At 42.7% G+C, this 25,196-nt stretch overlaps 1 long non-coding RNA gene across 4 annotated transcripts in view; it reads left to right on the top strand.

Annotated features, from left to right (window-relative positions):
* The window catches only part of LOC308587426, a 153,381-nt gene that overhangs the window by 53,853 nt on the left and 74,332 nt on the right, over positions 1-25,196 (top strand). For 2 of the 4 annotated variants that reach the window (XR_014008364.1, XR_014008365.1), the window contains one exon: positions 10,812-11,134. The exons of the other annotated variants lie outside the window; for them this stretch is intronic. This is a non-coding gene — a long non-coding RNA (uncharacterized lncRNA). Of the gene's footprint in view, positions 1-10,811; positions 11,135-25,196 lie in introns of those variants that run through there. 4 annotated transcript variants of the gene reach the window in all.

The following is a 25,196-nucleotide window of genomic DNA, read 5'->3' as shown; positions in this document are numbered from 1 at the left end:
ATGTAGGAGTTGGGGGCAAGTGACGTATGCCTTCACCCCCCAAAAAGGTTTTTATATTTGCATTTCTGTGGTCCCTTCTCTTGGAGGTGTGATTATAGCACATTGTAGCAGTAAACTCCTGTGCCTCGAACCAGTTTCTGCTTATTGATGTAAATGCTGAGGCGGAGGCAGGATTTCAGGCTGAAGTGAGAACTGGTAGTCTACAAGGGGGAGGCTTAACTCTCTTCCAATTTGTTGTTGTTGTTGTTAACAACGTATTAAAAACACAATATAATATTAACAATCAAAAACTTCCCTGTACAAGGCTGCCTTCAGATGTCTTCTAAAAATCAAATATAGTGGTACCTCAGTTTCCAAACATCTTGGAAGCCGAACAATTCGGTTTTCAAACGCCGAAAACCCGGAAGTAATTGCTTCCATTTTTGAACGCTTTTCGGAAGTCGAACGGCTTCTGCTGAGTTTTTTTTTAAGTTTCCCCACTGAAATTGCAAACCGCCCTCTGTGCCTCAGTTGTCAAAAGTTTCGGAAGTCGAACAGTCTTCCGGAACGGATCGCGTTCGAAAACCGGGGTACCACTGTAGTTGTTTACCTGTTTGATGGGAGGGCATTCCACAGGGCGGGCACCACTACCAAGAAGGCCCTCTGCCTGATTCCCTGTAGCTTCGTGTCTCACAGTGAGAAAACTTTGAGAAGGCCCTCGGAGCTGGACTTCATTGTCCGGGCTGAACTTTGTAGGTGGAGACACTCCTTCAGATATACAGGGTCGAGACCATTTAGGGCTTTAAATATCAGACCAACACTTTGATTTGTGCTCAGAAATGTAGTGGGATCCAGTGTAGATCCTTTAGGACCAGTGTTATATGGTGCCTTATAAATTATCCCTTATCTGTTCCAGCTCCTATAGCTGGGATTTTTCTTATCTCAGAGCCTGACTGGGGAGGGAACAGTTTTTTTTATTTTAAAAAATCCACAGTACAGTTGCAAAAGTGTTGGCTGTGGGAAGGATTAAGCATGCACTCCTGTTCACTGATTCTTTCCTACAAATCACCTCTCCTGACCTCTGCATAACCGTTAAAAGGCAAACACAAGGTTGGGAACTTGATGCCTGCTTTGAAACATGTAATTTTTACCCTTTAAGCATGTCGTGCCTATGCTGTTCAGTTGAATGATAAGCCTGTGATAAGAGGGAAAAAAGGATTCAGCCAGCCGTTTAATTTTTGTCTTGCCTTGGGGTGGATTCAGAATACCCATTGACAAACTCAGGAGGGGCAAATGAATGGTTTTCCTCCTGACTTGACACAATGAAAACCTCCCAATGCCTAGATGATGATGTGATGATTGTAATGATCAAGTGTGAAAACATGGCCATGCAAATATACTCTTTGAGTTATCTTGGGAGAGTCTTAATCTTTTTGTTTCTCGTGCAGTTAAAAAAACAACAACACTTCTGGAATTCTTTGGCCATAAGGTGTGATGCCCACTGGCTTAGACGGCTTCTTAAAAAGATTTGCTGAATGATTCCCTTCTGGACAACTTTCTGGGGGCCACATGGCAGTGCTGTGTGGGGCCAGAGGCAAAAAAATAGTCAGAGACAAAAGAGGACAGAGCAGCAAATGCTAGTTTCTACACACCTGCATATTCCTCTCTATATCCTGTAGCCAGGCAAAGAAGAAGCCTGATCAGAGACACAGCCAAGCAAAGAGCCATCAAGGAGAGAGCAGTATGATGTGTGGGGTCAGGAAGGTGTGTGGCCTGGGGGAGAATCTCGAAGGTCAGATAGAGAGGCCCTGATCTGCATCAGTTGGACCTCACCTATCATTGGCATAGAGCAGAGCTTTCCAAACTCTGTCACGATACATTAGTGTGTCAGCTACAGTGTGTAGATGTGTCGAGTGAACGCTCCCTGTGTTCCTCCCACGGCTGGATAGGGGTTGATTTAACCTCTGGTTTGCGAGTAAAACTGTGTTGAGAATTGATGCATGCCTAAAAAGTGTATCACCGACATGAAAAGTTTGGAAAGCTCTGGCATAGAGAGAAAGCTCCCATGGATTGAGGTGGCAGAGCAGTTTACAATGAGTTAAAAACCCTTAAACCAGGAGTGAAACTAGGCTTTATTTCACCTGGGTCAGAGGGCCAGTTTGGCACATGTACACACACACACACACACACACACACACACACACACACACACACAGGTTGTGAGCCTCAGTGGTGCCCCCTCTGGAGGCTTCACCCAGGGCAAAGCCCCCGGCTAGTGCCCCTTTATCTACAGCACTGATTACCTCCCCCCATGTGAGGGTTCCAGGGTGGATCAAGGACCACCACTGATGATTTGTGTAGGAAAAATCCTGCGCTTAGGGATTTAGCATCACATGCCATTTGGCCCTGGCACATAGCTAATGAGAGTGGCAAATATGTGGACGTCTCAGCCCTGGGGCAATTCTGCTTTTTTAAAAATTCTGCATGTGCCTCACAAGCCTTCCGTGTTGATTATTATATCTATTTTCCCCCACCCCCAACAAGGACAGACATATTTATTTAATGAGACTATCACGTCTCCAGTTCTTTCCCTCCCCCTACACACACACACACAATTTGTAGCTTTTTTTGTGCTCAAATTCTCCCCGTATGGCTGGCGTCTGTGTCGAGAAGCACAACTGGTGGCAGTCATTTTTAACAACGAGAAACTCCTTCATCTGTCATTGCAGATGGGCCTGGTGCAAAACCTCCGCTTTTATCAAATGCTACGGCAAAGCTTTAATATCCCTTGCACAGGTTTAGAGCTGAATTGCTGAAATTCCTTGACGTGCTACAAAAAAATGTATTCATTTTATTTTAAATGTGGAAGGAAGGGACAGATTTTTCTTTTCTTCTTTCATTTTTTAAGGCTATGTTCTTGATAGGTTCTCTCCAGGAAAAGAAAAGGGGAAAAATTAAATATGCAGCTCCAATTAATATGGCACTGTCTGTGTTAATGAAACTTCATTAACGACTGATGCTGATATAATATACATCATACATTTTCACTGAAGGAGAGAAGTGTGTGTAATAGCTATCTATTAACTGATAATTTAAACTGACTCCAGAAAAGCACTCAAGAGCCAGAGCTTCAGTGATATCTTCCTTCCCTGTCAGCTGTGCCAGGCTCTTCATTGCTTGCAATGGACATTTAATTGGAGAAATACAACTCCCAGCATGGAAGGATTATCTCTCTAATCTTCCTTAAGGCTTCTCTTTGATATCCTACCGATGTGAGTTTGTGGGTAAGAGCAAAGTTAAAATAAGCCTGCTGGAAATTCTGGGGTTCAGAACTGGAACATGGGAAGGTAGGTTTCATGAAGCATGTTGCATTAGAGAAAGGGATGTGACATACATGCACCAACAATGAACCAGACCAATACTGGCAATCATAAGAGCAGAAGAAGAATCATAGAATTGTGGCGTTGGAAGGGACCCAAAGGTCATCTAGTCCAACCCCTTGCAATGCAGGAATCTCAGCTAAAGCATCAATGACAGATGGCCATCCAACCTCTGCTTAGAAACCTCCAAGGAAGAAGAGTCCACAACCTCGCAATGGAGTCTGTTCGACTGTTGAACAGCTTTTACTCTTACTGTATGCTTAATCAGAATCTCCTTTCTTGTAACTTGAAGCCATTGGTTTGAGTCCTACCCTCTGGAGCAGGAGAAAACAAGCTTGTTCCCTCTTCCATGTGAGAGCCCTTGAGATATTTGAAGATGGCTGACGCGCGTGGTACTGTGGTCTAAACCACAGAGCCTAGGGCTTGCCGATTGGAAGGTCAGCAGTTTGAATCCCCATGACGGGGTGAGCTCCCATTGTTCGGTCCCAGCTCCTGCCCACCTAGCAATTCAAAAGCACATCAAGTGCAAGTAGATAAATAGGTACCGCTCCGGCAGGAAGGTAAATGGCATTTCTGTGCGCTGCTCTGGTTCGCCAGAAGCAGCTTAGTCATGCTGGCCACATGACCCAGAAGCTGTCTGCGGACAAATGCTGGCTCCCTCGGCCTACAGAGCGAGATGAGCGTGCAACCCCAGAGTCGTCCGTGACTGGACCTAACGGTCAGGAGTACCTTTACCTTTATCATATCAGACCGCCTCTCCTGGTATGCCCCACAGAGGAACTTACGGTCTTCAAACAAAGACATCCTGAAGGTCCCAGGCCTCAGAGAGGTTAGGCTGGCCTCAACTAGAGCCAGGGCTTTTTCGGCTGCGGCTCCAATCTGGTGGAACACTCTGTCACAAGAGACTAGGGCCCTGAGGGACTTGACAACTTTCCGCAGGGCCTGTAAGACAGAGCTGTTCCACCAGGCTTTTGGTCAGGGTGCAGCCTGGCTCCCTCCTTTGGCAATCTCCACAGAATTTTAGCTTAATGGTTGCCAACAATTTGAATTTAATTAATTTTTATAATGAAATGTTTTTAGAATCTTGTTGTTAGCCGCCCTGAGCCCAGCTTCGGCTGGGGAGGGTGGGATATAAATAAAATTTATTTATTATTATTCTCTGTCTCCTGGCTAAACATACCTAGCTCCTTCAACTGTTCCTTGTAAGGGTTGGTTTCCAGACCCTTCATCATCTTGGTTGCCCTCCTCTGCACACATTCCAGCCTGTCAACAACCTTCTTAAATTGTGATGCCCAGAATTGGACACAGTATTCCAGGTGTGGTCCAATCAAGAGCCCTGCTGGAACAAGCCAGTGGCTCATCTGGTTGGGTATCCTATACTCACAGTGGCCAACTAGATGCCTGTTTGAAGCTCTCAAGCAGGACCTGAGGGCAACCAACTCTGCCCACCTGCATACCATTCCCAGCAACTGATATTTAGAGGCATACAGTAATGTGTTCGACAGTGGCGGTAGAACATAGCCATTGTGGCTACTAGTCATGGTCACTACTAATTTGTACGATTCTCTCTTAAATCCTTCCAAGGTGGTGGCCATCACTGCAGTTCCATAATTGAAGCAATTCCATAATTGCAGTACTCCTGGATCCTTTGCTGTCGCTTGAGGCTCAGGTGGCCTCAGTGGCCCAGAGTGCCTTCCATCAGCTTTGGTTGGTGGCCCAGCTACGCCCTTATCTGGACAGGGATAGCTTAACTACTCTTGTCTATGCTCTGGTAACCTCAAGGTTAGATTACTACACTGTGTGATATGTAGGGCTGCCTCTGAAGACAGTTCGGAAATTTCAGCTGGTGCAGAATTCAGCAGCCAGGTTGCTCACTGCAGCAAGAGGGTTTGAGCATATTGCACCAATCCTGGTACAACTGCACTGGCTACCAGTTAGTTTCCGGGCCCAATTCAAAGTGCTGGTTTTGACCTATAAAGCCTTAAATGGTCCAGGACCACAATACTTCAAGGACCACCTTTTCCCATATTAACCCACCTGGACCCTGAGATCATCTTCTGAGGCCCTTCTTTGTGTGCCTCCTCAAGATGTTAGGAGGGTGCCAACATGAGAACAGGCCTTCTCTGCAGCGGCTCCCCATCTGTGGAATGCTCTCCCCAGGGAAGTTTGCCTGGCACCTTCATTATACACCTTTAGGCACCAGGCAAAAACATTCCTTTTTAACCAGGCCTTTGCCTGACCTGATCTACATCCTATACCCTTTTTAAAATGCTGGCTCTTTGGGGTTTTTTTATTGGGTTGTTGTTTGTATTTAGATTTTATGTATGTGATCCTTTATGTGAACCACCTTGAGACATTCAGGTATAGGGCAGTATAGAAATTAAATGAAGAAGAAGAAGAAGAAGAAGAAGAAGAAGAAGAAGAAGAAGAAGAAGAAGAAGAAGAAGTCTATTAAAAAGTACATCCCATTAAATTCAGTGGGACATACTCTCAGGTAAGGCTGCAATCCTAACCCCAGCTACCTGGGCGTAAGCTCCATTGAATTAAATGGGACTTCTATGTATACATAGTTAGGATTGCAGCCTATGTGGGTATAGGATTGCAGTCTTATAAGGCTCTTTCCCTCTTATAATTTAGAGCCATATTTGCTACAGGTGTCTGTATTATTCTACCCAAAAAAGTGCTATTACATATCCTTTCAATTGCTTATTTTTAATTCCTTTTGAGTACTCCCAGGCTGCTATCATGCCATCCTTTATTTCTATAATGTAACTTGATCTGGCACTTCAAAGTCTTTTCACAAAGTTGCTCTTATTTGACATCCTGCCATTTCATTCTTGCTTCCCAGAATCTGATGTCCAGCTCTAGCAGTGTTACTTGTATCCCAGAGCCCAAGATTTCATTGCTTATTTTTATTAACTTTTTTTTTTTTGGGGTCCTGCTGTGGAGACTAGGACCCGAACCAATCGATCCAAGTTACAAGAAAGGAGATTCCTACTAAACATCAGGAAGAACTTTCTGACAGTAAGAGCTGTTTGATACTGGAACAGACTCCCTTGACAGGTGGTGGACTCTCCTTCCTTGGAGGTTTAGAGGTTGGATGATCGTCTTTCATAGATGATCAAGTTGAGATTCCTGAATTGCAGGGTGTTGGACTAGATGGCCCTCAGGGTCCCTTCTAACTACCATTCTATGATTCTGTGATTTATATGCTGCCGTTCAATGCAAATATTTTCAGTTCAGCTCACAACAAAATGTACTAGAAAGATACTACAAAATGCAAAAAGTTAAAAATAGAATCATAGAATAGAGTCATAGAGTTGGAAGAGACCACAAGGGCCATCGAGTCCAACCCCCTGCCAAGCAGGAAACACCATCAGAGCACTCCTGACATATGGTTGTCAAGCCTCTGCTTAAAATGAAGGAATTAAAAGCCTGGGGTGAGGAGGCCTTTACCTGGTGGCAAAATGGCCTCAGAGAAGGAGGAAGACAAATCTTTTGGAGAGAACTCCACAATCAGGGCACCACATCTGGAAAGACCAGTCTCCAGTTGCCACCACCTCACCTCTGATGGTGAGGGTGTCCAGAGAAATGCCTCCAGTGACAATGAAGATTCCCCAAAGGGTTGAACCCCAACCCACATCAGGTCAGTAAACTCTTGTGCATGATTGGCCTAGACATACTCTTACACAAGCCTCTCAGCGCTGAAGGGAAGCTGTACAAGAGCATTGCCATTACTACAGTACAGTGGAACCTCATGTTACGTACCATCCTCCTTACCAATGCTTCGGGTTACGAGCTCCGCTAACCCGGAAGTAGATGCTCCTGGTTGTGAACTTTGCCCCATGATGCGAGTGGAAGTCGCGCACCGGTGGTGCGGCAGCAGCAGGAGGCGCCATTAGTGAAAGAGCACCTCATGTTAAGAATGGTTTCGGGTTACAAACGGACCTCTGGAACGAATTCAGTTCATAACCGGAGGTACCACTGTATGTTAATGGTTTAATTCACAGAGAAATGAAAAGTGTATGTGTATTAATGAAGGTTTAAAATGGAAAATGGCTATATGTGTATTAGTAACATTGGTTTTTTCCACAAGAGTTTTTCTAAAGGATTCTGAGCATGATTAACTGACTGACTGCTACATCTCTGGTAACTAAAATGTGAAGGTTGTAAACCTGGGATCATGTGAGAAGTATTGGGTTGCGATCTCCATTTTGGAAGGAGTTGTCTTTGTTTCTTTGCCTTCCAAACTTGGTGGAGTGAAGATGCAAATGGAGTTAAGTTGACTCTCTGAATGGCACAGGGAGAGCAATGCAAGTAAATGGCTCAGCTGAAGGGAGAGCAAACAGCCTGGAGGCTGGAAAGTAGGCCTGAGGGAAAGAGACCTTTGCTTATAGGTCTGTTCAGATGGTTTCATATTTTGTAAGATGCTGGACAGCGCAAGATACAGTAAGGATGTTTTTGATGTTTTAATTTTGTTTTGAAGGGACGTTCTGCCAGGAAAAGTTTAAATAATATTTTCTATGGGCCTGAAGAATGTTTCATTTCCAAATGAGTCCGTTCTTATGCTTCCAGTCACTTCAAACTGTGCAGTGTTTAAGATCTGCGACACAGAACATTCACAATCAAGCTGGTGCAGGAGAACAATCCAGATGGACCATGTCCATTATCAGTTAGGAGACTACCTTTGACACTGCTACCACCATAGCCTTATTCAGACATCATGATAGAACAGAGAAAGGAAACAGGAGTAGGGGGCACCAACACAAGTCTTAATCCAGTGCCGTTGCACATGCTGGTCCCTGCATGTTTTATCCCCCACCATCCCACATGTGTTGACTGAATACATTTAGAAGCCTTGACCTGACTGGGAACACTGCTTCTTCGGGGCTCCTGACTATGCAGATTCTTTTAAGCATACATGTTTCCCCACTCCCTATTCATCCTTACGTTCCCTGATCATGTATAAAACCCGAAGGACGCTTATAAGAGAACAGGAAGTGTCAAAAGCTCCTAATTCTCAATGAGTTATCAAGTGAAGGGAAAGTGTTATTTAAGTTGACCATTATTCTTCTTCTTTGCATTCATATATCACATTTCTGCCATACTCCAGGTTCTGCTTGCATACTTGCCATAGACATCTGGCTGGGCACTGTGAGAATAGGACGCTGGACTAGATCATAGAAGCATAGAATAGAATCATAGAATAGAAGGATCAAGGCAGGAATCTCACCAGATGGGCCTTTGGTCTGATCTCTTCTTATTTCTTATGCTCTGGGTGGCCCTTGTTGATGGCTTTCAAATGGATTTATCTTCTGTCTTCCCTTGGGGCAAACAGGTCTTAAGTATCCCCCAAAATGGTGCATCCTCTTGGGCATTGTCGGCCAGAAAGTGTTAAAGAAGGATAGAACGTTTTTTATGTATGCAACAACAGCAGCAAGAATACTTATGGCAAAGCACTGGAAGACACAAGATTTGCCCACACTGGAAGAATGGCAGACGCAATTGATCGACTACATGGAACTGGCCGAAATGACTGGCAGAATCCGAGATTTAGGAGAAGAGACAATGGAGGAGGATTGGAAAAAATTTAAGGACTATTTACAAAAATATTATAAGTTATACGAATGTTAAGAATTTGCATGATTTGGAAAATTTAGCTCCAGCAATAAGATCTAGGATATTGGAAACTAAGTTATAATTATGAAAGGACCAAAGTTTAAAAAAACACTATATTTATATTAGGGCAAAGTAAATTAATAATAAGTATTTTAAACTTAACATATAACTATTTGAAAGTATAAATAACACATGAAACAAGGTATTAATTTGCTGATATCTTTATTGTAAAGAATGCAGGGTGAGGGAGACGTGGGGAAGTCCGGTTGGTTATGAAAAAATGTATTGGAAAGATGGATTTCTTTTATTCTTTTTTTCTTTTTTCTTTTCTTGTTATTTCGCTTTATACCTGACTGTACATTTATACCTGGGGGAAAAAAATGCAATAAAAATATTTTTTAAAAAACAACAAAATGGTGCATCTCAGGCTTACGTCATTTGTAATCAGTAGTGCACAGCATGGCAGGTGGGAGGTCACATGACCTACTGACAGCTGAGTCACTGCTGCTTGCTGGGAAGGGTGAGGTGGTGGGGAGGTTCATGCAGTGCAAGTGCGCTGGCAGAGCAAATGTGATGCTCCTCCCAGTGTGTTTGCACCGTGCTGACCTTCTACCACCTCCCCCACTCTCTCTTCTAATCGGGAGGTCAGGCAAGTGGCATTGCCCCACCATGTCATCTGCTACTGTTTGTGATCTACCAATTCACAAGGGATTGGATAGAGCTGGTTTTGCTGGCTGGCTGGGACTGCAAAAATAGGAGACAGGAGGGTGCTGTGAATAAGTCGACGCATCACAATTTGTGGGCGGTGGGCTGCAATGAGATCAGAGGGTCACAAGTTCTCCATCTCTGAACTGAGTAGCTTTTGAACTAACAACTTATTTTTAAAATATCATCACATTATTTTGGTACACAGCATAACATTCCTCCAGTATAATTGTTTTCTGGACCCTAAGCTCTCCTTCAATGTACACCACCATGGCTATAACCTGACACTCTGTATTGTGCTCAGACTCTGCAGAAACTGAGCACAATACACATAATGTCATGTCTTGTTACCTGATGAATGCATCACTTTCCAAAACAAAAGCCTTCCCTAAATACAGGTGAAATGACTGAGTATACAACCAAGTTTCCACTTGAAAGAGTAAACAGATTTGGAGTTGGAATTAAATAGGTCTATCAATGTACGGTCTAGACAAAAAACCTACAGCAGATAAAGCCTTATTCTGCTTTTAAATGGAAAATGGGGGATGCTTACATTTGTATACTTTATTTGTGCAACCTATTTTCTTTTTTAAAAAAGCAAACATTTTCAAACATATGTATTCAAGGTTGCTGAAAATAAAGGGGAAAGATAATTCATATAAATATATAAAACTTTAATTAAGGGCAGCTGTAGAAGGTAAGCATTTCTGCAAAAAATTATTCAATGTTGCCACCTATAGGCCTTAGCCTATACTCGCATTTTTATAAATGGTAGCATTTTGAGAAAAGCAGCCTGCAAGAATTGTTGCATAATTCAATTTTTATTTGAAAGCTTCAGCTTTAAAAGAGAAAGGGGGGGCGATCTATTCATACAACTGTGCATATATATTTTCTTCTTCTCCCAGACTTGTATAAAGAAATTAAACAGCTGATTTGATTATATCATCAGTTAATTTTACAGTAACCCCTTCTATATTAACTGTATATCTGAAGTGCTTTGCTGCAAATCTTTGTGGTTTGTATGCATCAGATTTCAGTGGCTGAAGAGGTCAAAAAGTTGCTAGGCACCCGAGCCTTGCGGAAGGCCTGCTACACCAACAGTTCTTCCTCCCTTCTCACTTTATACAGAACACCAAAAAATGTCCGAGACAGCATGAGAAAAGTATCTCCCAGAATAGAGGGGTCCATTGAAGATGCTTTGCCCAAAGAACACCCCCCTCCTGCCACAATCTTGAAGTTGGCACTGTGCATTTACATCTTCTGTTAACTCATTACACTTTGCCGAACAGATGTCAAAACCATGACAGGTTTTCATCAAATTCTCTACCCTGAGGTAGTAGCAAGCCAGTACAACTTCAAATGAATAGAATTAGTTTTACCGAAGCTTGGAGGATTGTGAAGATGGAACTTATAATGAGAAACTAGCCACAGTCCTAACGGTATGGAGACGGAAACACTGTGCCTCTTGGAAATTGCATTGTCTTAAGAGTAATTTCCAGTTTCAGCCAGAATGCTGATTATTGCACAATGTTGGGTCAGCCTTATTAAATAAAAAAAATAAAAAACTCCACCATGATCGATGAAGTGATATAAATAAAGGGGTGAGTACGCATCAGAGGTAAACACAAGCAACAATTATTCAAGTGGGAGATGTGTCCCACTTTGAGAGGCTTAGAGGTGGTTTTCAAGTGGGGACGGGATGAGGCAGATTATTTCTGGGTCCATGTCAATTTTATGTGTGTTCATTCATAAACCTGTTCCCCCTTTCCCTTTAATAGGTGGCTCTTGTTTGTTTGTTTTTAGCAAAAAGCAAAGCATACAAAAACCCATATTTAATTCATATTCTCAAACAAAATACATTTATTCCAATTTCTAAATGTATTTTGTACTAAAATGCAAGTTTTAATGCATCTTGGTACATTGTTTTGAGCTGAAAATTACAGGCGGCAACCATTTTATGTGGTGCATGATCGTAGACGCATGGGTCCCTTTGGACCTGGAAGGTGATGGGTTGGGCACACTCATGCATGCTCCGCTGATGCACATGGGGGCTGGGAACGGAACCCCTACACAAAATAGTCACTGCCTGTATATTGCAAAATTAGGAGTGGAAAATCCACAGGATGGTTGTGTTCTGATTCATTTATTAATCTGGGAGCTGCAGAGTATGGGGTTTAACTAGAATTGTGGACTAAATGAATCCCACCCCACCTACTTACAAGTCACCATTCCCACATCACTGTCATTTGAAAACTCCATTGGATTCCATAACATCTCCAGAAGTGGCTTTGTGTCATGTGAAAGATTATATAAAACATGGAAATTACTAGAGAAGGAAACATTGGAAGAAAGTGCTGTTTGAATGCAAACCTAGTTTGACCTTCAGGAAAAGGAGGCATGAAGTACTCACTGCCTTGACTTTGGGCAGGGGTAACCAATGTAGTGCTATCCAGATGTTGGTGGACTAACAGTCTCCATCATCCCTGACCATTGCACAGGCTGGCTGATGTAGCAAAACAACTTCTGCAGGGCACCACATTGGCGACCCCTGCCGTAAGAAGACTTGCTGCTTCATAATTTGAGAATTCGTGCTTCCTGAAACAATATGCAAACCGAAACACAGCTGTCCATCACTGTTTGCAGCTCCCTGAATGTTGTGGTGTAGTTCTTCAGCCAAAAGATGTGTAGGTTGAAGGAAAATCAGGAGCAAGAGTCAGGGTAGGTTAGCAATAAAACACCTGGTGCCACCGAAGTTAGCTCTTTATTCAAAGAAACCAAAACAGTGCAGGCCTAGTGATCACAGCAACACTTCCCAGTAGGTCTTGCCCCAATGAGGCAGTTGCAAGGACAGAAGGTCTCTGCCTTCCTACTGCTCCTCCTCCTGCTCCTCCCCCAGCATCCTAAGGCTCCATTGTCTTATCTCTCTTTGCTCCACCCTCTTTATTCCTCTTTGTGTTCTGGGAAACCAGGGGGAAGGGAAGCTGGCCGCAGCAGGAGTGGGAGACCCCCTGTCTTTAGCAGCCTGCCTCATCTCTGCCTCTTGGCACCCCTCCTCTCCAGCCTCCACTTCCACCTCTTGATTCTGGACTGCCCTCTGTCACAGCCTCCTCCTGCTCACTAAACCCTGTCAGCTCTTCAGCCTACAACATCTCCTCCTCCCTGTCTGCTCCCTCTTCTCCCTCTGACCCCTCATTGTCATCCCACCATTCCTCTGAACATTCATCCCTTAGGGGGTCCCATTGGGGGTTCCCCAGCGGCTGCCTCCCACCATTCCTCTGCATCCAGCCAGTCCATGACAACACATTAATAAAGACAGCATAAACACACAAATACATACATTATATTAGGGAAACTGCTTGCAAACGTGTAGATTAGACAAAACTTCATACAAAAATATTATATTACATGTGTAGTAAAATGCTGATTATTTTTGTGATTATGTATATATGTCACTGACAGAGATGGAACTGCAGTGAACTGAACTCCCTGAACAAGAGAAGGGACACAACATTTTAAGTAGGGCCATTCCTTTGCTGCTACGTGAGTTAGGGTTTAGGTTGTTAGGTGGAAAGTGTGAAGTCATTTCACCTACCACATGCTAAAATAAGCTTTCTGAGATGTAGTACCAGACTAACACTGCCTTCCAGCAAAAGGGGAAAAGAAATCATGTGTCAACAGCACCAGTAGCAAACTTTCCTCATGGACCCTGGCCTTACACTTTGCTTGAGGCATAAACAGTTGTGCAGCATTGCACTAAAGAACTTGCGTGTCGCATTCACATTTCGGTGATGGGTGAAAGTGGTGCTCATTTAAATTCTTGTCCTATGAGAATTTTGTTTTTAGTTAACTGGCTCCAACAGCTTCAACCACGATTGAAGGCGACACCTGGTTTCCACTGCTGTAGCGCATAGGAATTCACCCACACCAAGTATCAGCAAATTAAAAAACTTGGGAATAATAAAGACCAATAGGCTGAACTGCACAGTACAGATAATTAGAAATGTTAGAATGGCAGTGTTCTCCTTTCTAAAACTATCCTCTGAGGTTTGGCCGTGGTCAGCCATTTGCTTATTTGGGGTCGGTGACTGAACTATGGAAACCTTTCTAGGCTTCATTTTGGAAATAATGTCAGCTGTATGCAAAACAGAAGATTGTACAAACTGAATGACTGTAAGAAAAACCTCAGAGATGGTGTACAGGAAGTTGAAGAAAAGCCAGAAATTATTTAAGAAAATCTACAGTTCATTACTGAAGTTGCTGAAATGGTCTTGATCATTGCTCCCCTAGTCCATAGGGTAAATATATTTTTTTCCAAACTGTATGTTACAAGTCTGGATTTAAAAATTGTGCACCAATGTATCACCATCTTAAGCAACACTCCATTTGTCACTAATTGCACCCCCATTAAGTACCTGCCAATATCTCCCTGATTAACTAGCAGTCACCACCATTTATTGCCATCTGTTTCCTTCATGATAACCCCATAATGCTGCCGTCCCAGTTCCACGTTGTCCAATTAAGTGCAGCCTGCCAATATATAACATTTTGATGGACTGCCTTCTGAGCTATAATCCTAGCAAGATTATATAGAGCTCAGAGAGGTAACCATGCTGATGAGCAGATCACTTATGCCACCTGGATGAACTGCATCATGTTCTGGAAGCAAGGTTTAGAACAGGAACAGTCAGACCAAAAGGTGTGTTATTTCCATTTTGATCGGCATACTGCTGTTTCTTCCCCTTTATTATGTATACTCCTTTTGAACAAACTGTTGAGCTAGATTTCTGGGCTTTCTTGGTTTCTGGACACACTCAAGGACTAGTTGTTCTCCCATGTTGCTCAAATGAGTTGGGCTGTGCTACTGGTTGTTAAAGTGCCTGTGAGAGCAGTGGGGAGACAGGTTGGAGTTGTCAAGCAGGAGATCTGGAATCCCTGTTTCCAGGGAGATCACTGCAGGGCAGTGGAAATTCCACAGCCAGTGCTCTAGGTGACGTATCAGTGGATAGTGGTAGCAGAAAGAACAAGAAACACAGTGGGACATCCTTTCTTACAAGCCTACCCCATATAGTTGGCACTGGAGCAAGCAGTTTCCTTCCATTACAGACCGCACATATAGAATCATAGATTCGTAGGATTGTAGAGTTGGAAGGGACCCCAAGGGTCATCTAGTCCAACCCCCTGCAAAGCATGAGAGATGGCCACCCAACCTCTGCTTCAAAACCTCCAAGGAAGGAGAGTCCGCCACTTACTCAGGGAGACGGTTCCATTGTTAAGCAGGTCTTACTCTCAGAAAGTTCTTCCTAATGTTTAGTCAGAATCTTTTTGTAACCATTGGATTGAGTCCTACCCTTCAGAGCAGGGGAGAACAAGCTTGCTCCATCTTCCATGTGACAGCCCTTGAGATATTTGAAGATGGCCATCATATCTCCTCTCAGTCTCCTCTTTAAGGAGCTGGGTCTGTTTAGCCTGGAAACTGCTCCTCACAAGGCTTGGTTTCCAGACCCTTCTTCATCATCTTAGTTGCCCTCTTCTGCACACATTCCAGCTTGTCAATATCCTCCCTAGGTTTTGTTACCCGGAACTCTGCTTAAAAACCAATCTCTGCTTAAAAACCTCCAAGGAGAACTAAAATTTTCAGAAGTTAGACTGCAGCAATATCTCTCCCCAGCTCTAATAGCACAACCCTTTGTGTGTTTTCTCAGAAGTAAATCCAACTGAATTCCAGGTAAATGCACATAGGATTGCTCCCCGAATAACCTTCAGGATAGCCAGATATTCATCTCTATTTTTCTACATAATGAAAAGCATTGATCCTATTTTTACATCCAAATTAGCTTGGTCTGCTAAATTGTAATGATTCTTACCTACTTTCTGCCCAGATTAAGTTCTTTGAAATTGCATTCCTCTGATTTACATCGGAAGGCTGAATTTGGCTCAGTGAATTTAGCTGCTCCCAGCCTCTTAGAACATTAACAACAAACAACTTGGTTCTGGACCATTAGACAACAGACTGCTTGTTAGTGGCGGGTAGCAATCAGTTTTCATCGGCTTGTTAATTTATTGCATTTCACGTGATGGATGCGGCAAACTTGTGATTAGTTTTGTTTTCTCTGCATTTTTTAATGCTGAAGAATGGGATACAAGGGATGTTTAGATGATCGGTGGATATGGGATCACAATTCTTGGCTCTTCCCACCCTTTTGTTAACTGCAGAATGGTAGAAAATATATGTTCCCATTATTTTAGAAGTAGGAGATAAACAAAGGAGATTTCAACAAACAAAAAAACCACTGCCACAATGAATAGCTGAAAAATACACAAGTACTAGGGTACTTCACTGCTGCTACATAAATGCATGGAGTTAGAGCAACTTGTGCATGTCTGCTCAGAAATATGGGATGCATGACACTCCGAAATCAGTAAGCATTTCTCACTGAAATCAATGGAGGTAATTTAGGCTGGGTCTCAATATAATAATAATAATAATAATAATAATAATAATAATAATAATAATAATAATACAGTGGTACCCTGGTTACGAACTTAATTTGTTCCGGAGGTCCACTTTAGCTAACCACCGCACAATTTCTGTTCTCATCCTGGGGCAAAGTTCTCAACCTGAGGTACTACTTCCAGGTTAGTGGAGTCTGTAACCCGAAGTGTTTGTAACCCGAGGTGTTTCTAACCCAAGGTACCACTGTAGTAGTAGTAATAATAATAATAATCCAGTGAAGTTCCTCAGCAAGTATATTTTTCTGGAACTCCACAGCAGACTTGAGTGGGGCATTGGGGGGAGGAGAGAGGGGGGAAGTTCTGTTGTGCAGATGAAAGTTTGGGACGTACACATATTTATTAGATGGACAGTGCGTATGCTTACAGTTTATGCCCAGTTCACTCTGTTGGGAGATCTAGGACCTCATTTTCTTTCAAGAGTTCAGATTGCTCATCCCGCAGATTAGCCCGTGGCACTATTCATAGGAGGTTTCCTCAGAATTCCCACCAAATTTCAATGAAGTGAAATCTTGAGGCTCGCATTGAGGTCCCTCCTAAGTAAAAACAACAACGTGAGAGTGATGCTCAGGGAAGAGAGGCAGGTTAATTTTGATGAGATTTATAACATTTATCAGCAGAGTCTTAATACTTGGGGCACTCAGAAGTTCTTGATGAAGCCCTGCTAATCTACCTCTTACCTACCATGGATATCCTGCTGAGTGTCTGGGGCTGGCGTAGAAGCTTGCCTTGCACTCAGAAGAGCTGATACAATCTGGGATTAAAGTTGTCAGTGATATTCACTTAAAAGCAAAATGTCGAGGCTAATCTGGGCTTTCTGCTCAGGAGGGGAAAAGAAGAGCTCTGACCTGACTATCAAAATTTATCGGGGCAGGGAGGGGGGACAGGCTCTGTACATCCAAAGATTTACTGAAGGGTGAAGGGCATAGAAACAGAAATGACTGCCACACTTTCAAGTATGCTTTATGTGCTTTTTAGGATGGCACATGTTTCATCTAATAAGAATAATAATAAAAATTGTTGTTACCCTAACTCTGAGGAATAAGCTATTAGAAATGTGAATACACAAGCGGCTATGGCCATCGTAAAGCTTATTCATGGCGTATGTAAATCACAAATCACCTGGAGAATTATAAAGGGAAGGAAATCAGCCGCTTGAAACATACTCAATAGTTTTCTTTCAAGCCATTTGGTTCTACTGTTAACAAAAAATATTTGGAGCATTAAAATTTTTTTATTGTTATTTGCCCAGTAGACCGTAGCAGCTCTGAAGCCAGTTGCACTGTTTATTCAATATACCAGCTCTGTTCTTTCAGTTTATCGTGTTAAATAGTTGTCTGAGCAATCCTTACAGGGCATATTTTGTGTAACCGCCTATAGCAGTTCTTTCAGAACCAGTTAGGTTGTTGAAGAGGGTGTGTGTGTGTGTGTGTATCATTGTGTAGTACGGTGGTTTCAAAACTTCCCCCCACCCCTCAGACCACTTGAAAATTGCTGAAAGTCTTAGCAGGCCACTTAGTGATTTTTCTGCCTGTTATAGCAATTGCAGTGCACTGTGCTAGATGCTGTATGATTTTCCATTGCATCTCTTATTGCTTATTTTATTTCTTGTATAGTGTATTTTATTGTGTTGCAATTAGAATACCATAGAATACAATACAAGACAAAAATGCAATAACAATAAAAAGGAGTAAAAGAAGCAATAAAAATTAAATTAAAAATCAATGTGAAAGCTGTACTTAATGCAGTTTATGTGCTGCCTCCCGTCATCAGCCACAAATCCACAGACATGCCATAGGTAACCTGAATGAAACTCTTGCACAACTGGTGGTCCATGGCAGAGGCAGTTTTAGGCTAGCATGACCGGTGCAAGAGGTGAAACACCAATGCTGTAGAATGGAGTGTGAGAAGAGGGGGATGTCGAATTTTAGAGTGCCACAGATATTGAGAGCCCAAAGTCTTCCACTGCCTATGGATCACAGTTTCAGAACCCTTGTAATCATGACTATATATAGCAGTTTAGAATTGTAAAAGTACTTCACATATATTACCTGTAATCCTTACTGTCTGCTGTTCACTCCTGTATCCATTCCACCCTCCTCCTCAGTTGTTTCCCTGTATCTTAGCTTGCAAACCTCTTAGGACCAGAACCGATCAAACCTCTTCTTTGTAAAGCAATGTAGATCAATGGTGCTGTGTGAATAATAATATCCCCATGTGAATGATGGGGCACGAGGCCCAAAACCTGGGAAGAAACAAGATAGGGAGCTGCCTCATACCGAGTTAACCTGATTAGACCATCTAGCTCAATACTGTCTGCACTGATTGGCAACTGCTCTCTGGGATTTCAGTTAGACATCTTTCCCATATCTGTTGTAAGATGCTGGGGACCGAACCTGGAAAATTCTGTATGCGATGCATGGGCTCCACCACTCTGTTACAGCCCTTCCTCAGTATAAGATGGTGACTTGCCTAAGCCCATCCTAATATGTACAGGCCCCTCCTATTTTGCATGCATTCAAAGCACACACAATTGTGCATGCGTGGGCAGTTTTCAGACCTGGAGGCAGAGCGGGCTTATACATGCCAACGTGTGAAATAACCAGGAACATAATCCCCACAAAAGTTGGAGGGGGGTTGCCTGCCCATGGCAAGATTTGAACGGTGGCAATTCCATGGCTTAGTACTATATTATAGCTGTGCTCTGTTACCTGATGGTTTCCTTCCATTAAAAAACAGAAAGAAGGGCAGAAAGTGGTGGCAGATTCACATTGCTTACTCAGCATTGCTTGGGTTGCAACGCTTTTCCTGCGACTACTGCAAAGCCATGTGCATTGGACCTGGTACATATTCCATGGCTGTACAAAGGAGAGAGTTCCTGAATCTAAATACATCTGCTGGCCTTGTAAACTGCCTGGATTAGGTGTTGGGGAACTGTGGCTCCACAAATGTTCTTGGGATTCCAACTCCCATCAGCCCCAGCCAGCATGGTCAATGGTCCAGGTTGATCGGAGTTGTATGTCCACCAAGGTCTGAAGAATTTAAGGTTCCACATCCATTCCTGGATTGAAGCCTACCTGGAAACCACATGGAAGCTTATTTGAGCTCTTTGGAGGAAGAACTAGCCATAAGGGCCAAACTAGCAGCAACAGAAAGACAAGGACCTGAATCAGCTCAGGAAATGGCACTGAGTAAGAAGATACTTCATTCATCCCACTTCCATTGTGCTGTTTTCCCAGCCTAAATCATCCCCATCTCCTGGAGCTGCTACTTTGCATCACAAGGAAATAATATGCTGTTGGAACCTAACATCTACCCCTCCCTCTTCTCTGTCTAATTCCTTCCACATGTCCAGAATTGGTCTCTTAAATTTCAAAGTGCAATAAAGCACCTCCGCAATTAACAAAGTTACGCTTCTCTCTTTTTTCCCCATCAGTGCAATGAGGAGAAGAGTATGGTCCTAAACGCTTGCAATATTTTCAGGAATGTAGTTCTGGCTGATTGCTGTAATAAAGATGTTCATGGGGAGTTTCTTGCTGCCTAAGATTTACTATACGTGACTCAGTTTAACAACAAAAAGCTAAAACAGCTGCTTTGATACAAGACTTCAAATTAATTTAGCTACAAGTCCAATTTTCTCTTTCTTCCTGTTGCCTCCCAATCACTGCAGTAATATGAAACCATTTCTAACCAAGGATCGCTCTTGAGAGCCAATCCAGTTTAAGGGATTGGTAGCTTATGCTATGATCCGGTGGACCTAACTAATAAACATTGCCTCCTCCAGGAGAAACATTCACATTGCTTATTTACGGAGCCAGGATGGTGTCTTTCTGACAGCTGCAGCACATTTTTTCCTGAATTAAATGTGGAGATTGTTAGAATTCCTGCTCCATGATTGTAGTCATGGGATTGTTGTCTATCACATGATGGTGTGTGTTTTGACTCCGCAGAGTGAAAAGTGACGGAGACAGGATGTTTGTGTTACTGTGTTCCGTGAAGTGGGACTATTGTCCTTTGTTCTTTTTCTCTTTGCTGTCTGATGCTAGAGAGAGAGGGAGCCATGTTGCAGTGCTCCGTGTGTGTTTATATGTAAATAAAGTAGATTAGCCAAAATGCTGAGTTACTGAGGTCTGTCACGCAAGCTGCAAAGACTCTGTGGATCCCTAAGTGTGCCGATGTCTGTTGGCATCAGTCGTTGTGATGTCCAGGCAGAAGAAAGCTTATGAAGCTCCCAAACAAAAGACCAGGAGGGAGAGAACATGCCAGTCGGGCATGTGTCTCTGCCAGAGCCTTACTCGAGTGTAGCACAAGCTCCTGACAGAGATGTGCTTTGGAAGGAGCCAAGTCCAGAACAGGAACTCATGCAGAGATTCACTGAAAAGCTTCCTCTGTGGGTAATTCTGCTCAGACCTCCACAAGCAGCAACTCAGTGAACAGATCACACTCTGCAGAATTGGCAAAGTTAACAGCTAAAAATAAGACGACCTAATGGCGAAGGTTTTGTGGAAGAATGGAAACCCCCTTTCAGATTATTTAAAGAAATAGTATCATACGATGAACAGGCAAGCAGGATTTGAACTATGAACAACAGAAGGGATTAAAGATTACAGTAGTTTTGTTAAGGTTTAAGAGATAGAAGATAGGGTGCAGCAGAAACAGAAACACCATGGAAAAGGAGGTGGGAAGTTAGTTTTTTAAAAAAAGTTTTTATATATTGAAATATATGTGTGAAATTTTGGAAAACTTAATTTTAAAAAAACTTTGAAAAAAATGAACGAATCATACACAAATGCACAAATGCAGAAGAAATTATCTTCAGGGAGGCCACTTGAAGTACGTAGAACAAATCATGCTGATACATAGTGGGCAGACTTCTGTGGGTGGATGCTTTCAGGATAAGGCACCACTGATTTATTTAGTCCATAAATTCTTAGCAGTTCTTTCGTGACAGACTTTCTATACTCTGGCACAGTTTAGAAATTACTCAGAAAAAGTATTGGACTTGAATCCCTGCTCAGGCACAGGTGACCCTGGGTGAGTCTTTCTCTCTCTCTCTCTCTCTGCTTCACATCCCTTGTTATGAGCATAAAATAGGAGAGCCGCTGTGTATGAACCTGAGAATGCTCCTCTGCTTTGGAAGAAGGGCAAGCGAGGCCATTCCAAGACATTTTGCTGCCTGAGGCAAAGAATAAGACAATGTCCACTTCCACATAGAGAATACAAATGGGCTGGCAATTGAACTGGGAAGAATTCAAATGGGATAAACCGATCTGTGAGGGAACCTGTGGAGGACACTGGTTTTACAACTTTTTGTGAGTGGTAACAGCTTGATTCTGGAGGTCCCAGGCCACTGTGAGGCAAGTTTATGTACTGTATGTGCCACTCCATTTGGTTATTTTATTCAATTTGTGCACATTTATGAACAGATAAACTGGTGAAACTGCAGTGTTTTCTCTCCACCTCCCTACATCTTAGTATTTAATTTGAGGTGAAATAGATGGTTTGAGGTCAAATTTAGGAAGCAGTGACATTCCTTCTGGCAGATGATGATTGAGAACCGCTGGACATGTGTTGGATGAAGTACAGGCCCCTCCAGCCCATTTGAGTTAGGAGCCTCTGTACGAGAGAGTCGACTCCAGCAAAAGTTCCAAGTGCAAAATGGCCACCGGCATGTCAGACAACATCAACGAAAATGGCAGTGGCAATGCTCTGACCTCATCGTCTGGCTCTAATGATTCTAATCTTTGACTACAGCTTTCACTTATCATCTCGAGTTCAGCCTCAAAACATGCTGAATAATTTAACAAGTACAATATGTTCCAACTCGGCAGCTTGCAAAAAGTTGCAACCCTTACTTTTGTTCAGAGGAGTCGCCAAATGGTGGAAATGTCATGCTCTTTTTAAAGCACATCTTCCCCTGGATTCCCTTGGTAGACGGCACTGATTCCCCCACCCCCAGTTTTTTTCCTAAAGATGTTTTGTTTTTCTCCTTTTCATCAGGGTGGGGTTGCCATGGCAATAAAGTAGGCTGCCTTAGTGGATTTCACCTTTGCTGTCTTGCCTCATATGGTTCTGTCTCCTCAGAGCAAATATGGTGGATGCAATGTACATACAGATGGCTGATTTCAGACCTCTTCCTTGACTGCGCTTGGCAGTCACTCTCCTGAGACTCCAAAGGCAGCACTTCACAAACTAGCATTCATCCTTCCTCCCTTTAATGACCGCCATCACATGTCTCAATTGCTTTATGAACTCGCTTTTAAGATGGACAAAGCTTTTCATGAAAGGCTCCCTCTTAGTACAAACAGACGCATTTCGATTAAGGAAATTGTCAGGCTGTCTCTACTTTTCTCTTGGCATGACTTTGGGCTAAATGAACAATGAAGTTGCTACAAGAAAAGGATTAGGCACCCAGAACTTTCAAGGCATATGCCTTGGAAATGCCATCACAGAAGTCCTCTTACACAACTCTAAGGTCTTCTTTCGGGTTACGCCTAAAGTGACTCTCCTTTAGATGTGATTAACTTGTGTAAATGGGGACAAAGTGAGGACAGTGGATAACTTCATAGACACAGGAACACATCAGAACATGATCTGACCTTAGAACATCACCTGGCCTCCCCAAAACAGCATTCCACAGGTAAACCTCCATGATCCACACTACAGTGCACAACAAAGAGAGATCAAGTGTCAGGATAGTGCAGCAGATCAAAGAGTTCTTCTGGAGGAACTAAATTTTTCTGAGGGCTGGCTCACATCTGAATGTTCACCATCTGCTATGTCATTGATTACAGGTGGGTCTTCTCCCAAGTAGACTCTTTCGCCGAAGGAGATGCCTGCCAGCCCAGTGGAGACTTCTATGCCAACTCTATGATTCTTAGTGGGTCCCACTGCCACCTCTTTCCAATTTCTTGTTTTTAGTCTTCTTAAAAAAAAAAAAAAAAATCCTTGCAGCTCAAAAAGCAGCTCTTCCTATAATAACACAGAAGTAGGAACTCCCCTGAGAACTTTGCTGAAATTACCTCAGAATATCTCAGCTGTATTGCATGAAGGAAAGCCTATTTCCTTACTTTACTTTGCAATTTGCTTCCCCGTGAAATATTACTGGCACAACCCTGCACAGGAAAAACTGGCCCTTGCTTGAAGTTGTGAGGAGATTTTATATAATGGTAGCCTGAGAGACCCAGAATGCCCACACTTGCTTGCTTTGAAGTACTGACCCAAGCCTGGAGGGAGGACCCTAAATCTATCATTCTGAATTTTTCAAATGCTGGCAGGGCTTTTTAACAAATGGAAGCTTGATTTGGCAGCCACAAGGCATCCTGCTTCACCTTGAAATCAACCATATCTCCGTAGCCTTAGGCCCCAGTCCAGCAAAGCATTATAAACCCACGCTTAACATTTCACTGTTCCATTTGGGACTGTGGAGACACTGAGCGGCTGAAAACTCAGTACACAGTGAAGTGTTTTAATGGATCGAAATACCGGTTTCCACATCTAAAGAAAAGGGTAATGATAGGCCCAGAGTAGTGCTTAGCATCGCACAAAGGAGGCGTGAGGATAACGTCTTAATGACATTCTTTGAGAATCTTGGATAGAAGGCAGCACAGGAATGCAAACTAAACTCCTATTCCTACAAGCAGAAAGTTATGTGGGCAGAAAATTATGTGCTCAAAGGTGAAAGCTCCATTAAAAAGCAAGGGTAGCATTAGGGTTTGACAACCTGACCATTTACACTGTATTACATAATTTTAATGTGACATGCATGGACTACAAGCTCCCACTTTCCTGCTGGCTACAAATGAGGTGTTTGGGCAGCTGCCTTGTCTTGCTTGGCCTTGGAGACATTACAGGTCCTAGCGTACCATTCGCTCATACCTCCCATGTGTCTGGACTACCTATTTTTAGGCATCTCTCCATAGTAGATTACTGTCTCACTTTCCCCCCTCTTTTCCCCTTTTGGGAGTGCTTTGTTAAAATGATGTTTGAGGCTAGATTTGTTACCCTTTGATGTTCTACTTCCTGCCCAAGATCTCTGGACAAAAGCGGGGTGATACGTATTGTTTCTAGAGGCTGATGAAGAGGCTAATGCCATTCAACAAAATGGATGGCATCCATATCAGGGATGGCGTACCTCTGATCCTAGGGTGATATTTAACTTACAAGGCTGTTTCCACCAGAACCACACACATCTGCCACACACCTGGTGTCATTATATATGATCAGCTGATCTAGGGGGAGTTCAGTTCTGCTCAGCATAAGTGTTTGTTCAGACTATGTTGAAATAGGCTGCTTTAATTTTGAAAGTCTGGATTTTATTTCTTTGCTTCTGTACTCATTTTAGTCCTTACATCTAAATTACATTTCCCTCTTGGTTTCCTGCTTTTGTTTTTTAAGAAGCATTACGGTCTCTTTCATCACTGTAACATTTGCCACCTGAGTCCTATCATTGCCTTTCCAACCTTTTTCTCATTATGGGTGAGGCACTCAGTTGATTGACCCAACTTGCTGAGGCTTAAAAGCTTTCTGTTTTACTGAACTTTGATTTATTGTCTGTCTACTGATAATAGCAATGACATCCCAACTTGTTCTAGCCTCTTGTTGTAAATGGCTTGCCTGTTTTGTAATAGGTGAATAGGTTACATTTAGTTAACTATTGATATATATTCTCTCTAATCTGATGAAGTTGGAGAACTTGAAGGCTTGCTCACTCTTTTGTTTGGCCTAATAAAGGTATTTATTTTGGTTGGCCTAATAAAGGTATTGCCCTAATATGAATTATGGGTTTTTGTGTTCTTCACTCAAGGAATCCTAGTATAATTTGATGTCTGTAGAATTATGAAAAATGAGTCCCAGGCTGCATTCTGTTTCGCTTTTATGAAGTTTTATGTGTGGCTCTTGTTGTACACCACCCTGATATTTTGCATGAGGGGCAGTCTAGACATAATTTTATATATAATTAAGAATAAGAAAATTCTATGCCCAGTTATCTGGGGATGCGCT

This window comes from Podarcis bocagei (assembly GCF_964188305.1).
Source record: "Podarcis bocagei genome assembly, chromosome: 5".
In the NCBI taxonomy this organism is placed as follows: Eukaryota; Metazoa; Chordata; class Lepidosauria; order Squamata; family Lacertidae; genus Podarcis; species Podarcis bocagei.
The sequence above is the reverse complement of the archived record's forward strand: the minus strand, read 5'-3'. Positions and strand labels throughout refer to the sequence as shown.